Below are 12468 nucleotides of genomic sequence, written 5' to 3' on the forward strand. Positions count from 1 at the left end.
AGGCTTCAAGCTTCCAGAACTGTGAGAAATAAATATCTGCTATTTAAGCCACTCAGTCTATGGTATTTATGTTATAGCAGCCTGAACTAACTAAGACAGGCTACTTAAGATACATTGATAGTACCAAGAAGAACAGCTAACAAAAAGGGAAAAGACAGAGGAACTACTGAAGTCAGGCCAAGGAATGCCAAAGTGACAGCATTCCAAGGCCATTTAACACAGCTTAAACCTTCCAGACACCCTGAACACACCTCCCCTGGATTACAATTATCCACAATAACGAAATGTAACTGCTATTAACACGGAGACCACCCCCATCCCACGCCTGCCTGCTTTACAATTTCCCCTTCCTCCCTCCCTCACCTCACCCCCAAATCCTTCCACAAAAGTTAAGTCACAGAGGTGTACAATAAGGAAGCACAGATTTCATCTAAAAGTACTAAAATGCACGCAGTTAGCATTCCGGCCACTCACTCTCTCAGTTATTCAAACATGCGCTGAGCACCCACCGCGGCACCCACTGCAGCCAGGCTACAGGCCTGGGCTATAAATGGAGAATGAGTCTATTCGCAAGTTACCTACTGACACCTACCAGAAAGATCAGCAAACTTGACAAATCCCCATAACTAAGAGATAAACTGTGTGGTACAGGCTCTTAAATCCTACAGAGGTTCAGGGACTAAGTATAATTTGAAGCACCTCTGACATCCCAAGAAAAACAAACTTGAATGGCTCCACCTTTGCCTCCAGCCTCTGGGAAGTCTATAGTTGCCATAGCAGCGAGACTCTCCAAACACTGCCAGTGGACCCCTGAGCTGCTAATTAGCCCCAAGCACATTCGAGAAAGGAAAGTAGGTCAGATCACAGAAAAACCCATCTGGAGAATGCTGAGAATGTAAACACAGATGGAGAAGGGACTGGGGCAGGTCCCGTTCCTTCAAGGCCAGGCCCTCATCACTACCCCACACTCCGTGGCAGAAGTGTAGGGAGGCTGGACAAACCGCAGGGACGTCGTCTTCTAGAGGGAGCCGACCTGCAGACAGGCTCCAGGCTCTGCAGGGATTACTTGCTCCTCCACCCGAGGCCCTGCACGTCCAGCGTCACACAGCTCCGTGCCCAGGACTGTCTGAATACCCAAGCAGTGCCCTGAGCTAGACATGCTCAGGGCTGTGTCTAAAATTCTATGAGCTAGGAGGCTGTGTGGACCGAGTACAGCACCCACATGTCGTTCGACACGACCAGCCAGGCAGACCAGCAAACAGGGGGAACACCCGGTTTCGGGTCAAGAATGGCACATTGCTGGGCTTTCTCTGCCCAGGTGTTACAAACCTGGGATCAATCCTCTTTCCTGGGCGTCTGGAGACACACTTTCACATCACTCAGCCTTGGTCACAAAGTGTCCACTGCCTTCAGGAAAAAGTCCCAATTCTATCTCCTGGCTTTGATCCCCTCGGTTGCCCCATCCTGCGTTTGAGCAGGGCCAGGGTGCTCACTGCGACCTCACTGCTGAGGAGGCAACCCCTGCACGCCTTCATCTCTCTCAATTCCACCCGGCTCCTGGGACGGGTGTGCTCCATGCCCAGCCCACAGACTTCTCCCTTCCCATTCTCTCAACCACCAGCAGATTTATGCCTTGGTGCTTTCTTGCCTTGTTAAGAGTCCCAGGGTATCTGTATGTGTGTCTGCTGTCTCTGCTCTCCAGCTACGCAGTGCACCCTACACACAGACAGAACCCCACAAACACATGCTGCGTGAGCCTCAGAGGACACGGGAAAAGGTCCTGGCAAAAGTCCTCAGTCTGGGCAGGCGCAGTGGCTCACACCTGTAATCCTAGCACTCTGGGAGGCCAAGGCGGGAGGATCCCTTGAGCTCAGGAGTTTGAGACCAGCCTGAGCAAGAGCAAAACCTCTGTCTCTACAAAAAAAAAAAAAAAAAAAAAAAAAGAAAGGAAAGGAAAGGAAAGGAAAGGAAGGAAGGAAGGAAAGAAAAAAAAATAGAAAAAATTAGCCAGGCAACTAAAAAATAGAAAAAAAAAATTAGTCGGGCATGGTGGGCACCGGTAATCCCAGCTATTCAGGAGGCTGAGACAGGAGGATCGCTTGAGCCCAGGAGTTTGAGGTTGCTGTGAGCTAGGCCGATGCCACAGCACTCTATCCCAGGTGACAGAGTGAGACTCTGTCTCAAAAAGAAAAAAAAAAGAAAAAAAAGTCCTCAGTATTACATGAATAGAGAAAAGATAGAAGGTCATTAAGATCCTTTATTTCCAGGGCCACAGGTTTTCTGTTAATTTTTTACATGCCAGCACTAAATTTCACATGCTCACCCTTGGGAGTCTGAGTGATATTCTTGGGCTGAAGCACAAACTCAGGTGAAGCCCCATCTTTTCCAGAAGGTTCTCTTCCTTAGAAAGGACTGATCTATTACATCTCTTTCTTATTACCTTCACCATATTTACACACGAGGCTTTCAAAGTTCTTCTTAACCAAGGACAGCTCCAAAGACTACTCTTCATGGGGGAAAAATCCTTTCAATTCAGTTCTAATAGAAGCTGAAGATTGGGGATTTTAGTATTAGACCCAGGAAGGTAACCCAAAGTGTGCTAGAAAAAAAGCCAATAAAGAGAGATGAGATTCACTTTTATTTTAAAATTAAGAATTCAGGACACATTTTTAATCTTTGATTCCTATAGGAAGGAAGAAAGGAAGGAAGGCAGGCAGGCAGGCTGGCTCTGAAAATCCCAGGGCTATGTGAAAGTTAAGTTAGTGTTGAGAAGTCTCATCCCATATGAAAAAGAAATCAGTGACACAAATATCATGTTCAAGAAGACTCAATTCGATCCTCAAAATCCTTCTTTCTTTACCAAATTAATTCAGCTCTTTTGAGATGGAAATGGTAGAAACACTCGAGAGGTAACTTTTTAGAAAATATACCCTACCTAATGTCAAAAAGGATTTGAGCTTGCAATTCAAGAGAACAAATGGAAATACAGGTAGAAATGGTGAATAAAAGCCAGAGTGGGTAAGGTTAGCCTAGAAGTATTTACCTAAGTCCTTGTTGGAGTAGGCTGCAAGTCTGGCTCTAAGCTTCCCAACAGCCAAAGCAAAAAGGGCAATAACCATTATCAGTCACACAATTCATAAAATCCAGCAGATTAAAAAAAAATTCCAGGATGAGCAGCTTTTCTTGAGACTGACATTCTACACATGCTCTCTCCTGGGCTCTTTGCCGGATGCCCACGTGTACGTGGCCAGTGCCTTCAACGATGGCCACAAATGCAACATTCTATTCCACACAGGTACTTCAGCCAGCGCAGCAGGACCTACTCAGCTCCCCCAGCAAGCAACGAATCAGAAAACCACAAAGTTCTCAGGAGATGAATTTCTAGTTGCCCCACTCTGCACTGAGGGTCCCCACCACCCGGGTTTCCACAATTACAAGGTTACGGAGCAGGGAACAAAGGGCAGCATTAGGACTGTGTCGATCAACACAGCAACCACTTGTTACAGACTTGGTCCTCCCTCACATACTCCTCCTGGCTTCACACGTCTTTGCCGGTCAGTCTCTTGCTGACTGCAGGGGCAAATACACAATGCCACCAGCCAGAGAGCAAACTGCACGCCTGGCAGACGCAGCAACATGTCATGAGTCAACAACAGTGATCCCAGCGAACTGCTCCAAACCCACCCCGAAGCCATGGGGAACGGCAGCTGGCAGAGTCAGACCCGTGAGCAACTGAAGAAGAGAAACCGGACCAGGCTGAGGACAGGAGGTGGCTTCACACAGAAGACGTGAAGATCAAAGAACCGCGAGAAGCCGCCTCCAGAACTGTCTATGAACAAGTGACTCTGGGCTTGCAAAAGTCAAGTGTGAAGTGAAGAATATGCATCCCTGAAAATGTGGCAGGAAAATACAGCCAAAATTCTTTGTTTGTTCTAAGCATTAACATTAAAATCTACATTTTGTTAAATATAAAATAAAATCATTTTCATAATTTTTCACTTCTTTTAAAGGTAAAATCTGAAACATTTTTCCCACTACTAACCATAAAACTCTGATTCATTAAGTGGATTCATTTTAAGTGGCTTTTCTCAGTTAACAATTTTCTACAGATAATCCAGATGCCCTTCCCATAACTCCCTTTCTAAACTAGGTTTAAGATCTAGGGCAAAAGCCGAGAGGCTGGCCCGTGGCAGACATTTGGCCAAATAAAACCCCAAGCTCTAAAGTTCAGGTTCTTACTTAGAAATAAAGTTTCATTCCAAACCTGGGAAGAATGAACCAGTGGACTCACCTGGGCCAGGTAACTAACTGCTTCTGTCTAGGATCAAAAATATAACGAGTGTTACCCATCTTCCTTCTCAGGGAACTATAGCCAGGAAGAATAGAAAATTCAGTGAGCACTGTAAGAATGCTTCTGTTCTTGTTAAAAGAACTTTAATATTACATTTGGTTTGAATGTTGATGTGTTAATCCTCTGAGTTCCTCTAAAGCTTAAATTTACTGGATTTAGAGGCTACTTTGCACAGGGGATAAAAGGGCCTTTTAAGGAAAACATTCGAGTGTAAACAGAGATGGGATCTCCCAGCTGCCAAAACCGACAGCAGAGCTGGTTTCTGCAGCCAGACTGGAGGAGCAGGTTGGGAAGGGCACACCCTGCACATCCGTGGTGGAAGGAGCTTCCACCAGGAAAATAAAATGCCAAATAGCAAATTAAGAGCCTCCAAGCTTCCAGCCCTTTCCTCATGTTGCACGGACAGAGTGGGCCCTGGTGACTGCTCCCGTCCTGGAGCAGCATCTGGGGGAATTTATTGCCACGCGTGCCCAGCTGCAGCCGACACAGAGCCTGGCTCGGGGCTGCCCTGCTTGTGAGCAGGGCACAGGAACCAGGCGCAGAGGCCCAGAACTGCTGACTCAGGGCTCCATGAAGGAACAGAATCCAGAACACGGCACCGGAAATAGCCACCAAGAGCATCTACTGACAGCACGGCGGCAGAGGGAGTAAATGAGCGTGTCCCCATGGGGGAGCGTGTGTGCACAGGTGCGTGTGTGCTACCAAGCCCTGAAAATATTTCCCTTTTCCATAACCACCTGAGAGGCCCTGGTCAGTCTCTTGGCAGAGCATCCAATCACATGTGTTAGTACACATGTACCAGGCATGATGTGAAACTTCTCCTGGTGATTTGAGTGAAGCTGCTCTGGCCAGGCTGCAGGTCCTCCAACCTGTAGGACTTTCACCTTTCATTTTTGTTTGTTTATTTCTCTTTTTGTTTGATCTTCCAACCCTCTGTAAGAAACCCTTCTGCTTTTGTTCATTGGCTTCAGCTCTTACCTAATTTTGAGGAAGGCTGGCAGGACCCTCTGGCTCTGCGAAGCCCTGAGGCAGTGATGCTGGTGAGATGGGTATTCAGACACAGGGCTGGGAGGGAGGGTACTGAGGGCAGAAGGTGGGCAAGTCATCCCCAAAGAGGCAGGAGAACACACCAGGGTGGGATCGTGCAGGGAACTGCACTCCCCTGGCCTGAGCCCCAGCCTGGGGCAGCAAGGGGAGGAAATGCCCTGGGCGACTTGTCCCCGGAAGGCCCTTCCCAGAACCTGCAGTGTCACCCTCAGAAAGAGCGTGGCCCACATCTGCGGAGTCACCACTGTATCCCCAGCACCCAGTTTCCGGTCTGCACAGCACTGAGCACATGCTCAACAAATGTTTGTGAGTGAACGAATGAATGAATGAATGCAAGCCACAAAGACAGACGCAGGCCTTCTCCATACCCACGGCCACTGCCCTAGTTCAGGCCACCACTGCCTCCTGCCTGATCCACAGTAACAAACTCCACATGCTCCGCTGACCTCTGACCGTTGACCTCTCCTCTCCACCCACCCTCCTCCTCACCACCAGAGATATTCCCCCAAACCAAATTCTGTCTCGACATTCCCCTGCTTGAAAAGGAGAGCCACATTTCCTTGCACTTCCTGGTCACCAGCAAACTCCTCAGTCTGGCTACAGGCCCCTCCGAATCTGATGAGCACCTGCCGCTCTGGCTGCTAACCCTGCTGCTCTGCCCAAGACCACTGTAGCCCCCCTCCCAGCCCCTCCAGCTTCTCTCTGACCTGCTGCCTGAGTCTGCTGGGCCTTGCCACACCCCCAAGCCTTGGCATATTCAGTTCCCCCTCCCTGAAGCACCTGTCCCCTTCCTCACCCTCAGCAAGCACCTGCTGCAAAACCCAATAGAGATGCTGCCTCCTCCGGGAAGCTTTCCCAACTTCTCAGGCAGAGTTACGTGCTCTGTTCTCTTGGGTCTTTTGTTCTTAACTCTATTGGAGAGTCTGTCATGTTGTACTATGCTGTGCCTGTTTACAGAACAGCTGTCTCTGTCTCCTTGCCCCCAGCCCCCTCAGCATCCCTGGAAGTTAGAGGGAACCATGGTTGATTAAATGCCACCTACCTGTCCAGCACTGAGCCACATTCTTTGTATACATTTACTCCTCACAGTAACCCCCAAGAGGTGGGTACTACTTGGCCTCAATTTAAAGATGGGTAAACTAAATTTCAGAGTAGTCCAGCAACTTCCCAATGTCACACAGCTTGCACATGGGCCAAGGAGCGTGTCTCTCCAACTTCAGGCTCCTTCCCCGGCACATCATGCGCAGACTGTGGCATGGTATCAACCCAGGATGTTTCTGCTGAGAGGATGGATGGATGGATCAAAACTGCAAACGAAGCGGAAGAGAGCGCCGGAGAACACTACATGATTCAACTTAGACTCCAGCACTCATCACTTCCTGCTTCTGCCAGCAGCAAGCCCGTGGCTTCACCTCCTGCACTCAAGTATTACAGAGACTGACTCACCAGCAAAGGCGGCAGCACTTAGGCAGCGAGGGGTCCCGAACCAGGCATGTTCTGGTGGGAACTCCCTTTCCCCGCCATCTCCCTGGTACCCTCCCTCCGTCCAGGCTCCTCCCTTGGTTTGGGCGTCTATTTCTCCACCTCGTCTGCGGCAGTCTGTGACCGGGCCTGCTCCTGGCCACCCTCTTTCTGCACCTCCAGCTGGGTCTGAGGGCTCAAGAGCACGCACTTGGCTTGGAAGAAAAGCAGCCTCCTGAGCGCAGAAACCTAAAATTAGAAAGTGGCAGCCAACATAACACGGAGCCAAGGGCCATCACTAGGCAGCCGTGCTGGGGATAGAAGGTGGGCTCTCGGCCTCAGCTGCGCCCATTCAGGGCACGAAAGGGCCCCACACTGCCTTGGAAGCTTCTACCCAGCAAGTGCTATGCTGGGCGCTTCTAACCATGCCCTCATGGTCCTCAAAGCCCCACTGCACCAACTCCTTTGGGGTCAGATCCCTTTCCAGGCTGCTCCAGGGGCCCTGGGACTGCAGCCCAGATGGGGTCACAAAGTGGAAGCTCCGCAGCTTCTCCCATGTCCTTTCTTCTGGGTCTATCCAGATAGCCCTTGGCCCAGTCTCCAAGTTACCCATTCCTAAGGGATAGCTGTTTGCAGCAGGGAGTGGGAGGTCAGCTCTGAACAGGGACAATGTTTGCTGGGGCTCACACCCTGCCTGGCCCATGTGCCAACACACCAGGCTCTCTGCCACAAGCCCCCAGGTCAGCTGTGGCTACCCTGGTGGAGCAACAGTTTTGCACTCGCATTCCTGGGAATTCTTATCATCAGACTCCCAGCCTGGCTTCAGCCACATTCAGCTCTGCAAACAGGTCTGGAAAGTCAGGGTGACCTGCCCACCGTGCCAGGCCACGCTAGAGGAGAAGAAAAGTCCACTCACAACCTCAGCCACTGCAGCAAGTCTCCTTCCAGGCAGGGATGGTAGGCAGAGACTCAAAGCTCTCTCCCCTCCCCAAAGCCTCTCTTTTCTCCCCCTCCAAGTTGCATCTGTTCTCCCCAAGGCCTGAGGCCTAATGATTACCAACGGGCATGGGGGAAGGGAGTGTGAAAACTGGAGGAAAGCCATTTGCACTGCAAATGTGGGATTGTGTCATCGTTTCCACAGCAGCCATGAGAAGCAGGAAGAGGCAGCAGGAAGTCGCCCAGCATGTCTGCAAGAACAGAGCATCTGCAGATTCTGTAATAAGATGTGCCTTGGGCTTTCTTTGTCAAGATACCAGGTCTCACTGCCACGCTGCTTCCCACCAAGCCCAGAGAGGGAAGACAGAGCCACAGATGTGGGGGGCACAGAAGCGTGTGCCGAAGGTGTGCTGCCTCCACCCAGAGCAGCCCGCTGGCAGCGGGAACTGACGGAGGACGTATCTCCAAATCATGAGGCCAACGAGGACCTCAGACTCTGGCCCAGGCTGGGCGAAAACGACTTCCATTTCAGTGAAATGAAATGTTCACTTGTGCAGTTTTGAAACTTGCTTTGAAAACCTCCAGGGACCTGTCAGTGAGGAAAAAACATGATTTATGTGGATCCAGGCAGTGGCTAAAAGCAGCCACAGGAGAGTGAGGTTGGAGGACGCACTGAAAGCCACGGGACCATAGCTGTCACTGAGCCTCAGGGCAGGTGGCCCATCAATCCTAACCACGCCTGAGCTGGCAGGCAGCTAGTAAGATCTTTCAAAAATGTAAATCTGATCATATCACCGTCCTGCCCTGGGGCTTCTGGGTGTTCTTCAAAGAAGGCCCAAGGGGCCAACGGCCAAAGCTGCAACAATCTGATTGACAAAATAAATTAGTATTGGATTATAACCCAGAGTATAAGATAAATATCCATGAGTCTACACTGATAAAAAATAAACAATTGAATACACTAATAATGGGGGGAAAGAGACAAATCTCCTATGCGGAATAATTGTACAAAACTTATGCAGATGCTCCACCAGCGAGCACGACTCCCTTAAGTGTGGGTGGCACCTAGTGACGTCCTTCCAAAGACTACAGTATGGAAAAGGAGGAAAAAAGTAACTTCACAGTGGATGTAACCAAGGGAACGGCCTGAAAAAAGGTAAAATGTTCTATGAGTTGTCTTTTTAAAAGTTCCCCCACTCTTCTTGAGAATTAAAACCTGCATTCCTGCTCAAGGCCAGGGATCAGAGAGGGGCAGGGGAGCGTCCTTCATTCTTTGTACCATCTCCTGGCAGGAGATGAGGTCAGAAATGGGGTCAGTCAGGACCATCAATTATCCCCAGACAACAATAGCCTGAAGCTGAAAACCCTCCCTTGAAAAGCTCTGTATTTTCTGCTTAAAGGACAATGGTACCTTTAAAACGAGAGTCTCCAGCCTCCTCATTTGCTGGCAAATTAATAAACCTCCTTTTCCTTCTCCTCAAACCACTTGTCCTCGTTCTTCTGATGCAGCCTTGGGGACAAATGCAGCCCTGGGGACAAGCACCGAACATTCGGTAACATGGAGACACACAGCAAACCCAACCTGAGCCAAACAACTGAGGCCAACATCAACAGTGATGTGTCCCATGGACAGTGCGGACCCTTGAAATCATGCGAAGAGGATGGCACGCTATTTCTGTGATCTCCCTCATAAAACCCACAATTGCAGTTCAATCATGAGAAAAACATCAGGCACGTTCCAATAGTGGGGCATCCTGCCAAGTACCTAACCTGAGTCCCTCAAGACTGCCAAGGTCATCAAAAACAAGAGAAGTCTGAGAAACCGCCACAGCCGAGAGACACCTAAGGAGACTAAATAGAATGTGGTATCCGAGATAGGATACTAGAATAAAAAAAAGATATTAGGGAAACACTAAGGAAATCTGAATAAACTATTGTCTTAGCCTATTTTTTCTGCTGCTTATAACCGAGTACCTGACACTGGGTAACTTGTTTCTTATAGTGATGGAGGCTGAGAAGTCCAAGATCAAGGAACCACTCTGGTGAGGGCCTCGTGGCTGGCGGGGGACTCTGCAGAGTCCCGGGACAGCGCAGGGCATCACATGGAGAGGGGCTGAGCCACCAGTCCCACCCCATGACAACCCATTGATCAATTAATCCATGAATGGATAAACCCATTCATGACAGCAGAGCCCCTGTGACTCAATCAACTCTTAGAGGCCCCATCTCAATACCGTCGAATTGGGGATTAAATCTCAACAGGTGTTTTGGAGCAGATAAATACTCAAACCATAGCAACTATGGACTTTAGTGACTAATAATTTATCAATATTGGCTCATTAAATATACCAAATTACCTACCATTATTAAGATGTTAATAGGGGAAATTGTGTGCTTGGATAAATGGGAACTTTCTAGACTATCTTCTCAATCTTTCTGTAAATCTAAACTGTTCTTCAAAAAAAGTCTATTAATAATAAAAAATTCTTCTAAAGGAAAAAAAAGATAAAATCCTCGGTCTTTTCCAAGACCCATCATGTGCCAACTGCCTGGCCCCGCCTACTGGGCCACCCTCCTCTCCTTTCTCTCCAGGCTCCAGCCACAACCTGGTGGCTTTGGTTGGGCTCCCCAGCACACGCTCTTCCTGCCCCTGCAACATCAATTCTCTCCCCAGTGTCTTCACCAGCCCCCGAGCTCACACACAGCTAACCCCCCAGACGGAGCAATCAGTCACTTCCATGGGATCCGTCCCCAGCCACCAAAACCAAGTGAGGCTGTGGGCTGCATCTACTCAGGGCTCTGCACTTCTCCTATATCCCATCCGTGTCTGTGTCTGTCTTCTCCAGTGGGCTGTAGGCTTCCTAAAGCCAAGGTGGTGCTTATGCCCGGCGCAGAGTACCCCAAGTTCATGCTGTTGCACGCTCAGATGCATAAACAAATGAGATTCAGAAGCAACCCACAGGGTCAAGGGTGAGATCATAAGGGTTAGAGCCTCGAGTCCAGCTGACCTCAGGAAAGGAGAACCCAGAGCAACTGGGTACTGCTAGTATCTACTGGTGCCCGGAGAGCAGGATGCTCTCTGATCTCCAGATTGTCTGCATCAGGGAAAGATAGAGAGGGTGGACTTTCTCTTTTAGCTTTTATCAAAAATCTACTGTAGCCCTTGGATAAGCCGGGTTCTATTTTTTATATTGAGATATAACTTACACACCATAAAATAGTAAAATTCACTCTTTGTAAGTGTATAGTTCTATGAATTTTGACAAATAAAATCATGGTACCACCACCACAGTCAAGACATAGAACATGTCTGTCACCCCAAAAAGATCCCTCATGTCCACTTGTGGTCAACACCCTCTGCCAGCTCCAGCCCCTGGTGACCACTGATCTGCTTTCTATTCCTTATTGTTTTGCATTTTCCAAAATATCATATAAACGGAATCCTAAAAAATGGAGCCTTTTCAATCTGGCCTTTTCCACTAAGCCTAATGCATTTAAGACTCTTTGATTTTGTTACACGAATCAGCAGTTTGTTCCTTTTTATTGCTGCTTAGTACTCCACAGGGTGGACACGCCACAGTGTGCACCCTTTCACCAGTGGATGCACGTCTGGGTTGCTTCAATTTGGGGGCAATTATTAATATAAGCATACAGGTTTTTACCTGGACATATATTTTCATTTTTCATAGGTAAACACCTACAAATGGGATTGCTGAGTCATATGGAGGATCTATGTTTAACTTCATAAGAAACTGAGGGGCAGAAAATTTGAGAAGAGTAATTTTATTTCTTTCTCTAACACATTTTGATCGAGTACCTACTCTGTCCAAGGCAAACCAAGGGTGTCTCCCCAAACACCCGGGGATGTTCCTGCCCCCAACCTCTGCTCATGCTCTTGCACCACCAGAAAAGCAGACCTCCCGAGTGTGTCCACCCTCAGCCCAAAGCTGGGGTCGTAGCAGACCAGGCACTGCAGCAGAACCAAGAGGGGTGGGACGAACAGTCCTGCTCTGCCAACAGCAAGCGGAGGAGTCACAGGAAAATCCCCCACCCCCCTGGGGCTCCAGACCAACAGAGCTGCAGGGGGACCCCGGGAGAGGACAGCCAGGGAAGGTGCAAAGCTTTAATACTCCATCCGGATAGGAGACTCTGGTCGGCTCCACGCCCACCTCCTCATTAACCCGTGTTCTAGAACCACATCTGTGTGCAGGGATTCTTCCTTCCCCTGAATGCTCTGTCACTTTTGGACACTGGTTTGGCAGTTGGTCACCTATGCTTTGGGCATCCCTAACATTCTCGCCCTCTACCACGGGTTCACTTTCAGCACCGTGTGCCTCTCCAGCCCGCAAGAGCTCCCTGGGCACACAGGCCTGAACTTCTCAGCACTCCCAGGTGCACCTGGCTCTCCACAAAACACTGTCCATGGACACTCTTTATGAGGCTTTGATGGCTCAGCAGAATGGCCTATAATCAGAGCCAACTGCTTGCATAGAAATAGGAGTTTCTTGCTCTGATGGTTAATTTTATGTGTCATTGAACCCATATATTTGGTCAAACCTGTCTCAATGTCATTGTGAAAGTATTTGTTAGATGAGATTAACATTTCAATCAGTAGACTCTGAGTAAAGCAGATTACCCTCCATAATGTGGGTGGGCCTCATCCAATCAGTGGA

The 12468-nt window shown here is 49.0% G+C and overlaps 1 protein-coding gene across 5 annotated transcripts in view; it reads right to left on the minus strand.

Moving 5' to 3' along the window:
• The window catches only part of TACC2 (transforming acidic coiled-coil containing protein 2), a 172721-nt gene that overhangs the window by 69991 nt on the left and 90262 nt on the right, over positions 1–12468 (minus strand). The window lies entirely within an intron of this gene.

Source organism: Lemur catta, chromosome 14 (assembly GCF_020740605.2).
Source record: "Lemur catta isolate mLemCat1 chromosome 14, mLemCat1.pri, whole genome shotgun sequence".
NCBI classification, from domain to species: domain Eukaryota; kingdom Metazoa; phylum Chordata; class Mammalia; order Primates; family Lemuridae; genus Lemur; species Lemur catta.